At 38.7% G+C, this 21,078-nt stretch overlaps 1 protein-coding gene across 2 annotated transcripts in view; it reads right to left on the minus strand.

The window, feature by feature from the left end:
• Positions 1 to 21,078, minus strand: part of CDH8 (cadherin 8) — a 361,598-nt gene that overhangs the window by 242,328 nt on the left and 98,192 nt on the right. The window lies entirely within an intron of this gene.

Below are 21,078 nucleotides of genomic sequence, written 5' to 3' on the forward strand. Positions count from 1 at the left end.
ATTCAGGAAATTTTGGGAAAGGTGACTGTTTGGAAAATACACCAGAAATGTGCAGCCCCCTGTGAAGAAAACTCTATATTATGAATTTATTTGTGTATTTTATATAAAAATACATGTAAGCATATTCTCATAGTGTATCATAACCCTGGGTGAAACTCCTCCAACCAGCTCTGAGTAATTTATGTTCATCTTGGAGAGGTCTTTTCCAACTGAATGATTCTGTGATTCTGTGAAAAATTTTAGCCCTAACCCTCAGCTTTTTATTACTGGAATTACATGAAAAGACATTTTCAGGTAAGTTTAAACCCAGCACTTTTGAACTCTCTGCCTGTCTTTGTAACCTTCCCTTTCTTCCAACCCAGTGGACAGGGCTGTGTTTCCTACAGTGCATCTAAACCACTCCATCTTTCTTCTTGGATTGATACCTGCACAGCTCACACCACTAATTTGCAGAGAAGAAGGATCATTTATTTGTTAATTTAGGAAGATCAGAACAACTGCGAACTGCACAAGCTTTGGGATAGGAGTATCCTGGAGTGAGGTGTGAGCAAGCAGGAATAAGTAACATTTACTTGGGAATTTAGCCTTTGGAAGACAAGGCTGAAGAAAAGTTAGGCCAGTCTAGCCTTTATACCTTCTTTTCATCATCACAGATTATTTTAGATCACACTGTATTAAATCTAAACCTTAACCTTAATCTAAACGTTAACTTCTTCATCTCTCGTGCCAATAATTAATGATATTCTAGGAAAATCCTATTTTGAGCACAAATGGATTAATATCTGTAATGGCACGCTCTTGTTCTAAAAACTTTAATATGGAAAGTGCTGTGCTAAGCCACATTCTGCTTAGAAACAGACATTATAATGAAAGAGCTGTGACTGTAGATGCACATTTCCAAAAATCTCTTTAATGCACTTGTTGCAGGGTTTCACAGCAAACAGCTGGTGGGTTTATATCCCCTAAACACATGTGCCCTATTTTAAAAAATGGTGTACAGATGAACTGCTGTCTGCAGGATGGAAATAAGTACCAGAGCACACTCTTCCGCTGAGGAGTAACACTGGGGTCGTGCTTTTACACAATCCTCATATCCTCCCCTACAACCTTCCACTGATAACTTACATGGAAGAGCAGTAAATGTTTATCTTCACAGATTAAGAGACTGATTAAGAGAATGAAAAGGTATTTTCTACCATCTAATTATTTCCCACCTTCTAATGTGGATGATTTGCACTATTACATTTTATCTTTAAAATACGCTGCTGAAAACACCCAGTGAAAAACTGCCCTACAATTTGTGTAAATGAATGGATGAGAATGGAGAGGTTGCAGCACCTTTGTAGCTACAGTGCATGAATTTATTGTAGGTCATGCAGGGTTTTAGAGAATATTAGTGTCTGTAGAACTTCTTGATGAGTTTGAGATATAAATATGTCTGTGCTTTGAAACAATAAATAAGAAAACATAATCATAAATTAGAAAATAATACATGGATACAATAAGAACTCTGGGAATGGATTCCAACACTGATCAGTTATTTCTGAAAAATTTGTTGTTTCATCAATAGTTATAAAAGAGGGTGAGAATTGATCAAATGCTGTACAATATGAGAATGTCTCGGGAAATGTAGATATACAGATCCATTTTTAATTTCAGAGATACTGCAATCTATTATTATGTCAGTATACAATACGTTGATGTGAGATTGCAAAAAAAATGCCATTATGATTACTTGTTCATAGCATTTGCCTCAGTTAAGAGAATTGATTTTCCTATTTACTTGACTTGTGACGTTAGAGTTCTCTGTGACTTGTTCAAGAAAGTAATCTCCAAATTTCACAGAAAATTTGGCATTTGGAATGGCAGTGAAAATAATGGAAAGCAACAAAACTTTTCCCAACATAATTTTGATGGATAAGATAATTATTTTTCTCAGTACTACTCCTACTTATCTGAACACATTCTTAAGTCTTGTTTCAGTGCTCTCTTAAGTGAATTCTCAGACACAGGAGGATTAGGATTCCAACTCAAATAATCTCAAGGTTTACCAATATATTGGGTGATTACAACCGTCACTGTCCAGCCCTGGCACAGGAATGTGGTGGAGTTACCATTCCTGGAGGGATTTAAAGACATGCAGGTGGGGCACTGGGGACACTGGGGAGTGGTGGGGTTGGCAGTGCTGAGTTAATGGTTGTACTCAATGATCTGGAAGGTCTTTTCCAACCTAAACAACTCTGTGGTTCTGCAAAGACCACCAGGATTTGGAAAGAAAGAATTCCTGAAATGTTCTGGCCAAAGGTTCAAGTAATAACTCTGGGGGAGCCTGAAAGTCTCCTTGAATTAACTGAATTTCCTGTTTTGTTTATTAGGTGGTGTGAAACTGGGAGAATATAAAGGGATGAAAAGGAAAGATTATTGCATGGAAAATGTTGGTTTAGAACCCAAAAGTTACAGGACTAACCATCATTCAAAGTTAATATGGAATCACAGAATCACTGAGTGGCTTGAGTTGGAAGGGACCTTAAAGCCCATCCAGTTCCACCCCTGCCATGGGCAGGGACACCTTCCACTGTCCCAGGCTGCTCCAAGCCCCAATGTCCAGCCTGGCCTTGGGCACTGCCAGGGATCCAGGGGCAGCCCCAGCTGCTCTGGGCACCCTGTGCCAGGGCCTGCCCACCCTGCCAGGGAACAATTCCTGCCCAATATCCCATCCAGCCCTGCCCTCTGGCACTGGGAAGCCATTCCCTGGGTCCTCTACCAGTTTGCAGCTGGAACAGAATGAGAACAGCACGGCTAAAACACGCAAAGGTTCAGAAATGGAACTACGTCAGAGATGGAAGCAAATTTTAAAGATCATGATGCTCAGAATACAAAGAATTTCAGTTGTCACATGAGAGAACTGATTCATGATGGCAAAGCCTAGTCACACTATTAAATAATTTATATAAATAATACATTTACTTGGTATGATAAAAGTTGAGCACAGTAGCATAACAAGTAAAATGTAGTTAAATACTTTTCTACTAGTCTGATCTGAGTGGAAAACCTGCTATAAAGAGGAGAAAAAGGTATATAAATAAGGAGAGAACAGGATAAAAAATGTACTTTATCCCCCTTAAGTCATGTTGGAGAATCTCCTTCAGTTTGATGGGTATAGCAACCCATCAGAATTTTTTTTTTTGTGAAAGCCTTTTATATCAGTAAACTTGTAGCAAACTTCATTTATCCAGAAAAATTTGCATTTTATATAGCAATTGAAAAATCTTAAGAAAACTAATTATATTTATTACTGAGCAATAGACACTAATTTTGACACTAATAGACACTCACAAGATTCTTAGCATTCCTTACTTCAAAAGCAGTAGTTTGAAATTGAAAGTTAAAATAATGACTTTTAAGGAAAGGATTTTTTTAATCTCTGAAAAATAAGAAACTAAAAGTACTTTCTGCCAGACAAGGTGATAGCCTTTCTTGTAAAAGCTTGAAAATGACTACACCTGAAGCCAATAGTCTCAATTACTTATACATGTTCTGATCAGATTATACTAAGTACAACTGAATCCTCATTAGTGTCCACAGCCACTGCTGTCAGGGCTTTGAAGGAGGTGTGGGGATTCTGCAGCACCTTGTCCCCCAGGAGAATTTTCACTGCCTGTCTCCAGAACCAGCTCTGGCGCAGTGCTGCTCCTAATCTTTGATTGGACCTCTGGGAAAAGGGAGGCTGTGATGGGAAAGCTGTAAAAGCCTTGCTGGGGGAGCACAGCTGGTCCCAGGTGTTCTGCTCGCTTGTCTGAGCCAAGCGGCAGCCACAGCTGCTCTGGGCAACCTGTGCCAGGGCCTCACCACCCTCACAGACAGGAATTTCTTCCTAAATAAAGATTTTTCTTCCTAAAAAATAAAACCACACCGGTGAATGGTTTGAGGCAAATGCAGGAATGTCAGGATGTAAGCTTGGGTTTGTGCTACCTTTTGTGTGAGGAAATGTGAGTCATTGCCACATGCCCATGTCGTCTTGTTATCCAGGGACTGACAGCTCCCAAAAATGTCCGAGAGACATTTCTTATAAACTCTACCAGCACATCTCATTTGTACTTGAGGCGTACAACATTGTAACTCAAGTTTAGGATGCTCCTACAAAGTCTAGATGACACCAACTCCAGGCATTTTCTCTGCAGGCACAGAGTGACATTGAACTCATCTGCTCAGCTGAAGCTGACCCTACTCCAATGCCCTGCAGATGGATGTGGAACAGAAAAGGCAGAATTCTGTGTGTTGTAAAGCTTATATATCTGGCAGAAATTCAATCTGGACCCTTCTCTAGGTATGTTTTACCTTCACCTCATGGCCTTAAACACAGTATTAAACACACATTAACACAATGGGGAAGAATCAGGCGCTGTGACTCCAAGCAGCCTCTGCTGGGCCATGTTTGTAGTTCACTACTCTTGGGCTTTTGTAATTTATTAAGCAATGTCCAGAGAGATCTAGAGAGCTTTCACATACATAACACAATTAAATATTAAAGAAAAATATTATCTCATTCAGCTGAAGTAAAACCCTGGGTGTAAGTTAACTTATTAATATCTAAAATATATCTTAACATTCAACTTACTATTTTTCAAGTGAATAAAAATTGACTTACTCTATACTACAGACAAATTTTTAAACCACACACATTCTAATAATGACAGAAACTAATTTAGAAAGCAGTTTGATAGTTAGTAAAGGGGTATCACTAGCTGGATAGACAGTACTTTGCAGACAGATTAATGGCAGAAGGAGAAAACTTGCTGCAGACCTTTGGAATGGAAAATTTTCATGAGGTAATGCAGAAAGCTGTTCCAAGGTACCTTTGCATCATCAAGAGGGAATTTAATTTAGATGTTCAATAGTAGTGTCAAGCTCTGAGAAGCTCCTTGGACCACAACAGCAGCAATTAACAAATATATTGCTGGCAGGTGAATCCATCCCACAGGGCAGGAGTTCAGAGAAAGCACAAATCTCCCAGCTGGTTTACATTTCATTTTTAGTAACCTAATTTCTAAACAATGCTTTAATTTATAGCTTTTTCTTCTTTTTCACCCAGAGAAGCCACTGTAACAAGTTTGGAAGGTGTAGGTCTGCAAAATCTGTAAATTGCAGCCTTTTCCTTTGTCTGGCACTGCAGTTGGGGCAGGTCTCAATAGGCACCTTCTCTTAGGCTACATTAAGACCAACAATTGCATATTGAGTTTAACTGGCCTGCAAGGGCTACTGGCTGCATTAACACTGGGACTTTTATTGTCTAAAAGCTACAAGGAAGCTATAAAGTGACATATCCAGCATAGTGAAAACACAGCAACATTAAAAAGAACCATTATAGCTCCACTTTAGGTGCCTGGAATACATTAAGTGTCACAAGTAGCCACTTTTATCTCACAATTAGGGATTATATATTGTTTGCTACATCAATCTTAACTAATTAATTCTAATTATTCTGTCATTTCAACCAAGTTGCTATAGACAAATAGAGGTAAAAATTTTTCTTTTTCTGAAGTTTATTACAGAAAGGTGTTTTTGTTTTTTTGTAAGCCAGTAAGAACAACAACAACAAAAAATCTCACAACATTAAGAAGATCCAAATTACAATGTAATTTAACAGGATTTTTCAAGGAGAAATCCTGATAATTATTTTTGTTTGCTCTTTAAATTTTGAACAACAAAATTTTAATCTTCAATGGTTTCTTTCAGCTCCTTCTTCCCTCTTACTGAGATAAAAGAAAGAAAAAACATAAATTGTTATAGTAATTTTCCAGTCATGCAGCTTGGAAAATTAAAAAAAAAAAATCAACATTCCTAAAAATTTTAAATTGCTTTTCCTCATATTTTTCTATATTAAGAAGACCCTGCACAATCTGAATTAACAGCAAGAAAAAAGCAGTGAATTTTTTGTTTTACAAGTTCATCTTTCCTTGGGTTTTCCTTTGGTTCCTTAAAGCACTCATAGGAATGTTCTAGTTTCTAAGGAAGGCTTTGTCATGTCTTGGGCACTAACTATAACAGTATTAATATCACAGAATCCCAGGATCACTGAGGTTGGAAAAGCCCTCCAAGGCCATCCAGTCCAAGCTGTGCCCCATCCCCACCTTGTCCCCAGCCCAGAGCTCTGAGTGCCACCTCCAGCCCTTCCTTGGACACCTCCAGGGATGGCCACTCCAAACCTCCCTGGGCAGCCCCTGCCAAGGCCTGAGCACCCTTTCCATGGGGAAATTCCTGCTGCTGTCCACCCTGAGCCTCCCCTGGCCCAGCCTGAGGCCGTTCCCTCTCCTCCTGTCCCTGTTCCCTGGCAGCAGAGCCCGACCCCCCCGGCTGTCCCCTCCTGTCAGGGACTTGTGCAGAGCCACAAGGTCCCCCCTGAGCCTCCTTTGCTCCAGCCTGAGCCCCTTTCCCAGCTCCCTCAGCCTCTCCTGGGGCTCCAGCCCCTTCCCAGCTCCGTTCCCTGCCCTGGACACGCTCCAGCCCCTTAAGGTCATCCCAGAAATGAAAAAGTCACATAAGTCCTGTCCTGACCCCTCCACAGATGCTGCCCTGGAAGCCTCCTGAGCAGGGAGTGCCCCTGTGCTGATCTGTGTCACGCTGAGCTGGGGACCAGCCAAAATTAACTGAAACCCCCCAGACACAGGACAAAGCTGCAGCCTGTCCTGATCAAGGAGACGAGAGCAAATCCTTGTTAAGGAAACACGTAACAGAGATAATTGACTTTCTCAATGTCATTGTGCTTAATGTGTAAAGAAATTAAGGAATCTGATTTACCCTTTAGTAAGGTGAATCAAGTCAACAGAATGCAGAATGAATATCCCAGAGGAAGCTCTGTGCAAAAGGTAGGAATGTCCCACTGGAATGGATGAAAAACCTGGATCCAGTTCCTCAGTTTTGCACAGATGAGCAATTACTCACACCCAGCCCAAGTTTTAGAAAGGACATACTATGTCCTACTGTCACCATTTTCAAACATGAAGAAACTTCTCAAACAAAAAAATCAGGCCTTAAGCAGAACACTGACACTTTGGCAATTTTGTTTTTGCAAAAACAATCCAAAGGCTTTGTATTACCTGGAAAAAGAAACAGTGGCAAAATTTCAAAAGCTTCTGCTAAATTGGAATATTCTCTGAACTCTGCTGGTAAAGAAGAGGTGGTTATTTTTACTTTAACAAGATGGTGATGAGGTATTTTGAAAAAGAAAAGACATTAATGGTACAAGCATAAATTTTTCCACTTCTGAGGTTTTGAAACATTATGTTTGAAGAAAAACCTTGTTCTGCAACCCAACACTACATTTTCTTTGGGCACGTTTTTCCACCCTATGTGACATGGCAGGTCAGGAAAAGAAAAAAGCTATCTGAATTAAATTAATACAGCCAGTTGTGTCTCTTCATAGAGAATTAAAATTGAAACTGCTGGAAAAAAATATCACATTCTGCTAATGCTTTTTTAGCAGGATCAGGTTCTCTGCTAATTACCAAAATCAGTCACCCAAAGTATGTGTGTTTATTTCTCCCACAAGTCTGAGACAAAAAGGGAGGAAATAATAATATCCCTTGGAGTTGTCAACGGTACTTCTGCCTAGCAGTGGAAGAATAGCTAACTCCCTGTAAACCTCCACCTTTCCCATAAACACAGGACTCCTGCTCTTTTTGTCACAACCGATGTTTACTCTGTCAGACTTCTTTTAACATTTCAGGGACAAATTAAAGGCCTTAATTATTGCTTTCCATTCTGTTCCCAAGATCAGCCCTCTGTGCACACCAGTGCCAGAGACAATAGTGAACTCTGTTGGGCATTCAGATGTGTTTGCTGCACCCTTCTATCGTGGCAGTAATTGCACCTGCTGGTTCTTTGTGGCTATGACCTTTCAGTTATCCAGAATTAGTCTGGAGAAGGCTGTGCCTCTGGCACAAACAGCACTTTGGCCAAGCCCTTGGAAAAGGGCAGTGCCAAGGTAAGACACAGCCATGACAAATTTGAAAAGGCACAAACAGAATGGGGTTTTACGTTAAGTGAGAGCTGACTAAAATTTATATTTATTTAGGGGGATTGTTGGAGAAAGCGTTCTGCTGAGTAGTGATTTCGGAGCTGAAAAGTTATGGAAAATTCTTTACAAATAAAACAAAAATATATATACAAAGTGACCATTTCACATATTATTGGCTTTAATCCACATTGTTTTACATAACCAGTCATTTAATTAGCTCAATAAATAATAATTAAATTAAACTGCCTCAATATGCTTTTTTCTTTTAATGTTAGGGCTCTTAATGTTGCAGTTCTGTGCATTAGAAGGGGACTGTGCTTCCAGCTAGGAACTGCTGGATTTAATTTCTTTTTCCTGTCAGGAATTTTGGGAGAGCCTGCACATATAGTGCTTTTCCCCAGCAGTTCAGGTTTTGTTAACTCTATTGTCTATTCCACTTTCACAATTTTTTTTATAGCAGAAAAAAAAGCATCAGAACAGATATTTTATTTCCCCAAAGCAATGTTCTCCAAGTGCTATATTTTTTGCCTTTCTTTGAAACACCATAGGACAAATGAGTGTAGGGAGACTTCCAGAGGAAATGCTGTGAAGGTGCTCTTGACACCTGGGTGAGCTGCCAGATGCCCTGGGAAAGGACTCTGCAACCTCAGGTACATACCCAGGGCTTCACTTTTCCTTAAACTAAGATTTCTGCTGGCTAACACCTCTAAATTTAGTCCACTGCTTCTAATTTAGGCTTCTGTCTTGGAATTTTCCCACATAGACTCAAATTACAATTGTGGAAGTTACATATTAAGGAGATACTATTTTTATCTTGAGAAGGTAAATTGCAAGAACAACAGAGAACTTACCTTGAATACTCCAGGCTCATGAAAAGCAACTGACAGGGATGGAAAGAATGAGCAGCAGACAAAGTATTAAGAAAACCTAAAGGTTTTTGGGTTTCAGTACTAAACTTATACTGTACAGAGAATATCAGTATACAGCTTACACCGTAAAGAAACCCCAGTATTAATGCAACAAATAACTTCAAACCACTTCATGTAACAATAATAAAAGTAGTTGAAGAAATGTGTCCTCTGTGTGTCTGTTGACCTGGAATACTGCAATGAGATTCCCTTCCTCTCAGCATTCCTTTCTCCCAGCTCCACAAACACAGTTCCCTCCTCCCCTCATCCCTCACGTGCCTCAGCACCCTCAGCACTTTGGGATTACTTGTACTCACACAGGCCCAAAACTAGAACTCAAGAAGGTTCCCCAAAACTGATGGGAATGAGGGAACTCCCTTTTCTCCAGGGCTTCTGTCCATGAAGTGCCTGGGAGAGGGAAGCCTTCCCTGCTGACTGTTCCCCCCACGTTGTTCTCTGTGGATGGTGAACCCCTTGCCAGGCAGGAGCTGCTCAGTTCCATGGGCTCATTCTGTCCCAGGGCTTTGAATTCCTCTCTAGGTTTTCTTTCCAGTCTGCCCAGCCTGTGTTTCCCCACATCCCCATCCTTGCCTGGCATGTTTGCAATTTTCCAGTCATTAGACACCTTCCCCAAATGCCAAAACTTTTCAGACATGATAGACTCTTGCAAGCTAAGGGGAAAAAAAAAAAAAAATCCTTTCCTCAGAATTCTTCCCTTAGAAATCAGAGTTTTTCTAACACTGAGCTGTAGGAGTCTCCTTCCACTGTCTGTTTTGCTCAACACGGGATATAAATACGAACAGTCCACATCTGTAGCTTCCTGCAGCTTTTTGACAAATCCCATCCACCTCATGCAGAACACATTAATTTACAGAGCCTCAAGTAGACAAACAAAACTTGGAATTTAGGTTTAGCTCTTCATCATCTACTGGTGAACATGCAATTAGGTGCAACTGGTGTGCAGAGTAATTAGTAGGTGTCAAGATGATGGTGGCTTGTTGTGTATGGAAATTTTAGGAACTGGGATCACAATCTGAAATCTTTTGTTCTGGATAGGAACACAAAAGTAGAACTGCCAGCTGAGTATTGTTCAGTGAATAATTCATTTAGTGATGACAGTACTGTTCTAAATCATTTTCCCTACAAGGTGCTGGGATGGAATACTCCTGCACTTTTATCTGGATTATTTTTTTCCTTCTGCTTACAAGATGCACTAAAGTTGTAGAGATGAGAATTTCCAAGGCTGTGATTACAGAAATAGATTGAAACCAAAAGTGGGAGGAGGGGTAAAAGAGAGAAGGTGAAGGTCACATTAAAAAAAAGCCTTTAGCTGTTGTTCTGAATAATTTCAAATCTTTCAGTTCTCCTACCTTTCAGTCTCTTAACCCCAGACTCTTTCCCATTACATATATTTATATTTTGAAATTTTGCTAAGTAAGAGGAAAGAAGATAACAGTCTTTACAGTAAAAATGCTTATTTTCTTTGGGAAGATAATCTTTAGCACTCATTCTGAAATACTGGTTATGCAAAGCTTTAAGCAAACTGGAGTAAGAACAGTGTGAAGTGGTAAGGCTTGAAGAAGATGGAGTATAAAACAAGTCATTATTTTCCTTTTACAAACTCTTTTGTATGAATAACTGCAAAAAGATGATGATTAACTCATATCTCAATCCAGCTGAAGTACAAGACAATGCTCCCACCCTGGCAAAAGAGAGTTGCAGTGTGTGTGTGTTTGTGTATAAACTCACGGGTACACAAATGCACGTAATTATTGATTACAAAATATCTCAAGTGACTACTTGAGCCCAGCCAAATGCTAAGTTTGGTTTTTTTTTAGTCTGAAGTCACTGAAATATGCATGAATGTAACTGATATGGATGCAGCATTGATATGTGTCCAACAGGGTGCTCGTAAATTATATCAAGAAACACAGAGATAAGATGGGGGCTGTATTTCTAGAATAATGAACAGAATAAAAGGTTAGGCCTTTTGTTATATTTCTTCTGAAATATGCAATTTGTTACAAGTTAGATTGTCTGTGGAAAGAATCCCTACTGCAACTCTAATGTGGTTTTTTAGTATCAAAAACATAAAAGCACATCAAAAGACATCATGTGCAAACCATGGCATTAAACAGATTAGAAAACTAAATGTCATACTGTAACATGACCAGGGTTTCTGCAGTTAATTTACAAGAAAGGCAGAGAAACTCTGCAGGAAGCACTTTCTCCAAATATGCACCCTGCAGCTAAAATTCCTCATATACCTTATTGTTCTTACAGGGTAAAAAAAAAAAAAGAAGGAAAAAACCCTTGCCTAAAGTAATAAATTTAAAGCTTATGTGAATTTTAAGATGACTAAATGAATTCCATGTGAGATTTGTGTATTGAGAGCAAATAAAAAAAAATTCACAGCAGTCTTAGCCATAAAATACTTTTGTAATCTACCATTCGATTGTTTGCACTGCAGTTGTACTGAAATATTTGCAATTTTATGAATGCTTCAATTACCAGTAAACTTTTTATTGAATTCCTATTTAATTGTATTTTCTCCTGTGCCCCTCATGACACCGCACTCCTGTGAGCACCACAGAGAAAGGAGTTTGCTGCACAGTCCCCTGCAGCCACAAAGATGCAGTTTTGTTTTAGTCACTAAGAAAAATGTTGGAATTTCAAATCTGATTTGCTGCTGGATCCAGAGGAGTTAAACAAGACTCTCTGCACTCTTGAAGAGACTTAAGTAAAAGGCCATCAGTCTTCTTAATTAAGGCTTTTCATATAAGCACTGCCTGAAAGCACCTTAGCTCCCTTTTCAAGCCCTCACCTGATTCTAATTAAGCTCCTTGGAACATTAATCTGGCTTTTTTCTCATGATTCATCTCATTAGAAGAAAAAGGTAAATGACTCACTTTTTTAATGCTACTTTACATAGTGGCCTTCTGCTGGAGTTGGTGAGAGACTTGGGGCTGCTCAGCCTGGAGAGGGAAAGGTTGTGTGGAGACCTCACAGCACCTTCCAGGGTCTGCAGGGGAAACCAGAAAGGGACAATTCCTCAGGAACTGGAGTCACAGGACAAGGAGTGATGGTCTCAAACTAAATTTAGATGCAATATTTGGAAGAAATTCCTCCCTGTGAGGGTGGGCAGGCCCTGGCACAGGGTGCCCAGAGCAGCTGTGGCTGCCCCTGGATCCCTGGCAGTGCCCAAGGCCAGGCTGGACAGTGGGGCTTGGAGCAGCCTGGGACAGTGGAAGGTGTCCCTGCCCATGGCAGGGGGTGGCACTGGATGAGCTTTGTGTTCCCTTTCTTTGTATGTTCCGAAATCCTTGAACACTGACTTTAATTGAAGCAATTAAGGATCAGCCTTCTCCAAGCTCAAAGGAAAGGGAGCATCAAACTGTATTGTATCATGGAAATGAGATAGCCTCAATTTTTCCTACTTCCTTCCTTGACTATGCAAACACTGGGAACGAGTTAAACCTAATATATATTCATATATTGTTGGGGTTTTTAGTTTGTTCCATTAAAACTTTACTTCCTTTAGAGACTGCTTGAACAATAACCATTTATCCAGCTAAATGATAAAACATAATTACTTCCAGCTGTTGCAAAAGAAGAAACTGTAGTCAATCTGAAGAATAAAAGAAAACTTTTGGACTTTGTCAAAACACAGTAGCTTCCAGAGATGAATGAACATCGCCCTTTAGTTTGACAGCTGAACAAAGGGAACAAAAAGTAAATTAGTTGGACCAAGGTAGGCCAGTAAATCTTGCTTTTTTTCCATCAGCACAGTTTTTTCAAGTTTAATAAGAATGGACTCTAAAGGGTGTGCTTTGTTTTGGGACAAGAAAAACTTTTAGATAAAATGCTGCAGTAATATTTTTATTCTATTTGTACAGAATATTTAGTCTAACAGAGGTCAGGTGTATATAAACCACCCATCTGAAAATTCTCTTTTGTATCAGGATAAAAGCAGATTGGAAGCCAAACCCTTTCACCTTGGTCCCAGTTCTAAGGAAGTTGTCTCAACTATCAGGTGATGGAGCCAAAGTCTCAGTTTGAAATGTGGAATGAGCAGAACAGATTAGGAACAATTCACCCAAAGGCCTGTGACAGCATAATTAGCAAATGGTGAGGACATGCTGCTGAGAGGAAAGGGGAGTCCAAAAGACACAAGTGGAATTTCTTGCATCTGTTTTTAAGTTGGCAGGTGAATGGAAAACTCCCAAGCCCCTTGGTGTGACACTTTTACAAAAATGTGAGGAGCCTCAGATGCCCCAAAACTCTGCTTATTGGGGATTAAATGGTTCACCCTCCCCAGGCTTTGTCTACTTTACTAGCAATTGAAAAAAACTCTCTAGTTCTTTTCGTTGAAAGTGATGTAACAGATAAATCTCCACTCCCAGGCTAGTTTATTAATGCCAGGGGGAGCTGCAATACAGCTGACACAATTTCTATAAATGTATCAATGAACATCTTGGTCATAAACACTTTGGTTTACACCAGCTATTTAACAACCTACAGCAGCTCCTGATTGTAAGGAAACCAGCAATCATTGTACTTCTCACATTCAACTAATCTTTGCTTAATGCCTTCAGAAAGTGTTCTAAAGCAGAGATATTCCCCAGAGAAGAAATGGAGAAGGAAATCTGCTCCTAAAGTTACCCCTCTGAACAAATGGGATCTGAGAGGAGTGCAGAGCTGAGAGTGGTGGAGATAATTGTTTGTTCAATGTGGAGTGTGAGTAACAAACTGTTCAACTCTTGGACACTAAACCTCTGTTTGTTTTGTGTCTCTTCTATGGCAGGTTTTGCTCCAACCACCACTTCTCTTTGTTTTCCCAGGTCTCCTCTTTATTTGCTTCTTTTTCAGTAAACATTTCCTTTCAGTGTAAAGTTCTGAATAAGTACAGAACAGATTAAAGTGAAAATTAATTCTACTTTTTCTTATAACTTTTTTTTTTTTTTTTTGCCTAAGGGAGAGGTATGCTAAACATTCTTGTATTAAAAAGTTAGTTAAAATCTGCTATTGCAATTTAAAAAATTTTTGTTCTAATTCTGGGACAGTAACAGGAAAGAAAATGATGGTCCCTATGAAAAATAGTCATTCCTTAAGTATCATGTTTTTCTTAAGTATCATGAATTCTACTGAACAGTGCAATATTACACCTAATACCTGTTATACCTGAGTGTGAACATTCACAGTTAGACTCTTCATTATTCAGCCCTGAGTATAAAGTGATAGCATAAATAGCCATCACTTTTTTTCTGTATGAAATCTTCCTGAAATTAAGATCAGCTAAATTGGGATCAGATGTGATATCAGCCAAATTTGAGTAGTACTTGCTTTTGTTTCCACCTTCCCTCAAAAATCAAGTTTTAAACAGGATGAGAGAATGATGCTTCTTTAGTTTTATCACAGCTAAAATCTTTTCTAAATATGATTTGGTGGAAAAGTAGATTGACATATTCAATCACACCAGATAAACCAGTAACATAATATCTTGTATTACAATTCCTTAACAAAGTAATAGGAAAAAAAATAAATTACAAAAAATAAATTCAGGTTCATAAATATATCAGAAGCCTACATGTTTGTAAAAATATTTGGTGCTTTTGTGTAGAGGAATTTTTGGGAACAGGCTGCTGAGTGTTTCTTTTCATGAATAAAACTTCTGCTTGTCATGCTGGTGAAATTGGATTCTGAGGTTTTTGGAAAAAAAAAAGAAAAACAAACAGTCTGAGTGTCATATTAAACTCCAGAAAAACAGTGAAGTGGGATAACGAGACTGTAAATAAAAGTGTCACAAAATTTTAACTCGAATCTTTGTCTTAATTTCCTCACCAGGGTAAGATTAATTAGCAAAACAAGAGTTATTGCAAATACTGACATTTCACAAGCACGAGCTTGACTGAGCAGTGTGATTGTGACAGAAAATTGTATTCAAGTGCTACTTTAACAGCAGAAGGAGCAGAATGAAGTGCTCATTTCTGGAGGATAGCAGTGGTGGGGATGTTTATGGCTGGTAGAAACACCCAAGGCTCTGCCAAGCCGGCTGCAGTCCAATTTCCTTAAGAAAAAGAAACTGTGGCTGGGAGTGCAGAGTCTTTGGGGGTATTGGAAATAACACCATCCCTGTGTTTAGAACTCCTTCTGTGGTTGCTGTAATTATTGTTCTGTTAATTTTTATTGTGGCTATGAATGTTGAGCTCAAATATTCACGATCTCCCTATGATGAGTAAGATATGAGTAAGTTCAAATTCTCTTTGCTCTTGCAGAAATAACTCTCCCTCAGGTACACACCAGGCTAACCATCCCCTGCAGCTGTACAGTGATTTTCTCCCGCAGCTGCAGTTCCTGTAATGCTCCACCAACACTCAGCTTTCTCACAATTTTACCAAACTTGGGTAAACCCTCTCCAGGGTAGAATTTTAACTTCAAACATGACTTTGTGTGATTCAGGGGGGGCCAATATTTCCTTTATGTTCACAAGTGGGGAACTGAGACTTTCAGAGATGGAACCTGCAGGCCCAAAGACACTTAAAAAAAAAAAAAAGTAGTTTTTTTTTTGTATTTTCTACAGCCAGTTTACCCCAGTAGATAATATACATATAAATATACATGCATATAAGTGCATACATAGTTATACATATTTTATGTTTGAAGCATTTATTAAAGTATATATTTTTGTGTATATATATGAATATATATTTATATATAGTGTGTGTATATATATGTACTAATATATATGCAAATAGAAGTCCTAAGGCAGAAGTCTGGCAACAAAAATACAACAATCCCTTGCTAGAAGCAGCTGCTGATTCATTTGTTCTCTGAAAACTCTGTATTTCATGTGGCTATCTCTGCCAACCATGGTGCTTTGGGGATAGGGGATTTTCCTACAGAAATAAATACACCGGGATATGTGGAATTGCTGAAACGTTTTCAAGGCAAGAGGTGACGTTTCTCTCTGTGGCTCCCAGAAGATGTGGCCTGGTGTGCCACGAGACAGAATAAGGCAATCTCTGCCAGCTGGAACTGTGCCAGCAGGGAAAGGCAAAATGCTGTGAAGATCTTTTTGGTCAGAAAAAAATCTCACCACTCTTCATACTGTGGAGTTTTTTAATCCCTCTGCTGTGTATTTGAAAAGCTGCAAGCACAGAAGTTGGAGAAGGGGGGAATCCTCCAAGTGCCTGACCGAAATCAGAGATTCATTTCCTCTCAAACCCACAACTGCAAAGGGCAGGGTTTGCTCTCTGTCACTGCCCACCCCAGTGGCTGCTCTGTAACGCCTCGTTGGGCCGTACACATCTATGTAATCTGTACATTATCTAACCAGGGGTCTGCTGACAGTGTAATTAAAGCAAATGTGCACCAGTCAGGGAGAATCTGATTAACTCACTGAGGTTCCAGTCCAAGCAGCTATCAGCCAAGGACATAAAACTGTCAAATTGCAGCGAGTATTTTGGAATCTCTAATTTAAGGGAATCCCTGCAGCTGTATCTGAAACTTTACAGTGTTTGCTTCTATTTAAAATATCCATTAGTTAATGTTTTTTACCCGTGTATATAGATGGAGACCATTATGTAAATACCAAGTGCTGGAATATAAGTGATTTTTAAGAATGAGAATGATTATCATAATGAAAACTAAAAGAATATCAGCATATCTTTTTTGTTGTTGTTTGTTTCTAGGAAGCAGCTCCTGTATCTGATAAAGTAAAGTACTTTAGGTAATACTGGTTGGAATATCTTCACACTCTATACACTGGTAGAGATTATTTTAATTTTTGTCATATGGAAATCAATAGTTTGTTTTACTGACTTCACAGTGAATGAAGTCATTTTTCGTGTGGAAGAAATTTCCAAACTTCCCTTCATAACAAAGTAAATTGTAGGTAAAAATCAATGTCAGTAACCTGACCCTGATCATTAATGCCCTGTCTCATATTCCCTCCCCATTTCTTTCATTCATCTCTCTCACAGGGAGATTCATTGTTGGTCTGGAACAGATGTTAGCAGCACTAAACAATCTGCATTTCCATAACTTCTGAGGCTCCTGTGTAATATTCTGAAGATAAACAAAAGTGTGAAAATATAATCCATTTTGTGGCTATAACAGCCACATTTGTCCTGGCACTTTTACAAACAGCTGAGATGCCCAGTGCTTTGGTTTTTTTTTTTTTGATTGTTTGTTTGGTTTTAAATTTAATTAAGAAGTGTTTCACTTGCTAAGCTTTGATCTGTCTCCTCTGTCCCTCTACTTTGTCCTTTGCACTCAGCTGGAGCTGTTGTGTGAATCATTCTTCACTTCCAGTCATTCACTGCATCTTTCCAGTCACTGCAAGTCCTTCAAACCCCAAAAGGAAAGATATGCCTCAAGTTTTCTTTAAGGAGCAGTGCAGGGCTGCAGAACTGCTGTTTGTGTAACCCACTGTCCTACCTTGGCCACCACAGCTCCTGAATCTTTCTTTACATCCTCAGTTCCCAGCCTGCAGTGCCAGAGTTGTTCTCACCTGTACAATTCTCCATAAGACAATAATTTCTCTTGTGATGCTCCACAGTCTCTTACGATAACAGAAATATGAAATGTCTGGGGTTGGAGCCTGGAATTCCAATGGTTTAACCCTGCTCCAAAGCCAAGCCTAAAAAGGTAGACAGGGGAAACAGGAGGAGAGCCCTGAAGGGCTGCAGAAGCCACAGAATGTTTTATCCAAAAAGTGTTTCTTTATTTTGCCACTAAATTCAACTCAGCTTCCTTGTAATCAAGGCTGTTGGGGGAACAGAATTACCAGATCCTAGATGGAAACTTCAAAAAATTTTACAGCACTTTCTCAAGCTTAACAAAGCCTTAAAATCCAAGTTAGCATTCAGAGACACTTCCCCATTCAGACCTGCTCATTGACCTTGACTTATAATTCCATAAAAATATACATATACTAGAATAAATTGATGGTATTAAAAGAATGGAAAGAAGACAGAAAGAAACAGTATAAACCCAGCTATTCATTCTTCCCTTTTACATTATTTTGCATTCTATTTCCTCATGTCTTTTCAAACTTTGATTAGTTTGGATTCTTGTTCTCCAGTGCTAGGTTTATTTTGCCCTTCTTCGGTTATGAAAATCAAATCATCTTCTTCCACCATGTTGAACACTGAGCTTTAATTTTCCCATAATTGCTGTGATATTGCATGTGTTTGGAAGGCTAAAAGTTCTTTCAGGCAGCACTAAGAAGAAAGCAAGGATTTTGCTTAAATCTTGTGTTAATTTCTGAAAATAACCAATTAAATATATATGTGTGTATATATACACATATTAGACAGACTCTAGAACCAATTGAATGAAATATAATTCAGGTTCATGGCATTTGGTATTTTTTAAGAGTTCTGCTGTCTCTAGCTGCTCCTAATTCTGCTCATAAAGTTGGATATTACTTTTTTGCACTCACCTCTGGAGTCTGGGTAAAGTGAGCACAGCCACTCTGCAATAGTGTTTCAGCCACAAGGAATTTCATGTAATCTCTACTGATTCAAATCCAAGACAGAGGTGAGGGTTATCACACATTTCTCTTCTCTGAATCCAAACTCATCCCTTTTCTAGAAGTGGCTCTTAATCTTCTCAGTGCTTCTGCTGTTGCTCAAAGGAAGAGTTAATCAGTCTCTGGCTGTTCCTGTATTGCTTCTACTGTCATGTCAAGCTGCTCTGCTTCACTTATTTTTCTCAGATCTTCCCCATAAAAGTTTGTTTTTATTTTCTAGTTGAGAATAATAGCTGATAATTTCAGTTTAAAAGGGTACAGGAAACAAGGAACAAAATCATTTTAGTGGGAAAAATGAAATGTCTACAAATGAAGCACTAAAAGAATCAACAACATTGCATTGTTGGTGCAACATCAGTTGTATACCTATTGTAGAATTGATTTTAATTACAAGCAAAGATATCCAGGATCAGAGAACACATTCTGTGTTTGAAATGCGTGTACAGTAATTTAAGAAGAATCACCAAAGCCAGTAGTGGTGCATCTCTCAAACAGAACAAGAGAAAAGATCCCAACATTCACTTTGAATGTGGCTCTTACATTTCCTTTCCCCTCCAGGTATCAGAACACAGCGTCAGAGCTAAATTGTATAATTTAAGAGCACTAAAATGGTATTTTCCTGAAACAGACTCTAGAAATGGCTTTTCCAGCTCTGTATTCTTCTGTGAACTCTTTTGTTCACACAACAAATGAACATAAATAATGGAAACTTTTGCTTCCATAAATAATTTCTGCACATTTTGCAGTGAATAGCCAATGATCTGTAGCTGTGAAAAGATTTAGTTTGTTGGTTTTTTTTAACAAGTATTCATGAAAATCTGAGCTCAAGTATTGAAACAAACAACATTTTAAATTCATTTTAAGTTTCAGCACCAGGTCCATTGTGTTAGGAATTGCAAGAATATTCTCTGCCTTTACCTGCTTAGTCAGAACTGGACCATACAAAGTTGGAGAGATGAAACAGAGTTAAATTCTGAAAGGAGAAATAGAAAACCCTGAAACTGCATTTTCTGAAAATCCATTGAGATAAAATTTTGAAAGCCTTTGTTTTAAAACTGTTTTTTTGGCTTTCAAATTAAATTTATTTTTTAAATGGCACTATTACCTCAATGAGAAGAATCATGTAGATAAAGACACAGATTTACTCTGATAAATTTGAAAATCAAAAACCCAACCCAAATCATTAATAAAGTTGAGTGATAAATTTTCTTAAAATAGAAGAACTTGGAAATGGCAAAAAAGGGTTTGATATCTGGACATTTCTTACTGCCTGGACACAAATTCCCAAAGAGAGCAAGACTATGTGGAAAAATGAACTAAAAGAGCTCATTTAGTGGAAAAGAAAGAGTTCAAAAAGGTAGAAAAGAAAAATCTCAGAGAAACCAGTGTAGCTGTTGCAGAGATCAAATATGAGAGAACAAACATAGTCACCTAAATCAAGGATAATCCTATTTTAATGTGAAAAGAAATACCAAATCTTTGCTACTATTTTTTAAGAGAAATTAACATTTTGCAGCATTCTCTAATGAAGTATTTCCTGCACCACAGCAACCATTGACCCAAATTTGTCCAATGAGAAACACAGTTCACAACTTTCTTAAATGAATTCAAGACAAAGCTTGAGTATGACAAGAATCACAGCATTTGCCTGGACCAGCAGCAGAGCACAACAGCAGAACACAAAATTGATTCAATGGAATCACAGAGGAGCCAGAGGATCCCAAATAGGTCAGGCTGGAAGGAAGAGCAATGGATCCTCTGCTCCCACCTCCCTGCTCCAGCAGGTGACACTAAAATCAGATCCTGACTGTGGGGGGGGTTCATTTGTCTTCATTAAACTATGAAAATGTTCACTGTGTGGTAAAAAATACACAAGTAAATATAATATTATTCCAGCTACTCTGATGATCTTTCACATTTACTGACTCATTTCCCTGACATCTTCCTAGCCCAAAGTAAAAAGTCAGAAGGGGTGTTCAGAGGGCAGTGAATTTAAGGTAGCCTTGATGATTATAGTAGGACTCATCATAATTTTGAAAGGAAAGCTGTCTTTGTCTGACAACTGTCATAGTACTGTTATTTTACTGATTTCTGAAGCAGGAAAATACAGAAAGAAATTCTTATGATCAGAATAGTCGATGCCATGTAATTCTTACAATAATATTTTGACAGGGAAGGAGAACAAATGATCCTTTTACACACAAAACAAAGATTTAAAAATGGCAAACCACCAAACCACAATTACATAGCACAGATTAAGAGAAGTAACTTGCTTAATTACTACTACATTCATTAAATTCAGCCCCTGGGTCTGACACACCTTCAGCATAGGTGGACTTAACCTGCACATGTTGTGTTCATTTGGAGTTGTATCACCCAGGGACACTGCAAGGAAACAAAATGCTCTTACCTCTATCTTCTCCTGCATCAGGAGAACCAGTCCTGTAAGATTAAATTTACAGACATCTCCAATTAAAATGCAGCTATTTTTTCAATCAGAACAAGGAATGTCTTTCCATCTTCCAGCTGACCATGGGAAGAGTTGGAACCAATTTTCCTAGGTAGTACCAGGATGCTCAATAAGATCGGATCAAGGAAAGCCTACTTAATCAGAACAT

Source organism: Aphelocoma coerulescens, chromosome 11 (genome assembly GCF_041296385.1).
Source record: "Aphelocoma coerulescens isolate FSJ_1873_10779 chromosome 11, UR_Acoe_1.0, whole genome shotgun sequence".
NCBI classification, from domain to species: Eukaryota; Metazoa; Chordata; class Aves; order Passeriformes; family Corvidae; genus Aphelocoma; species Aphelocoma coerulescens.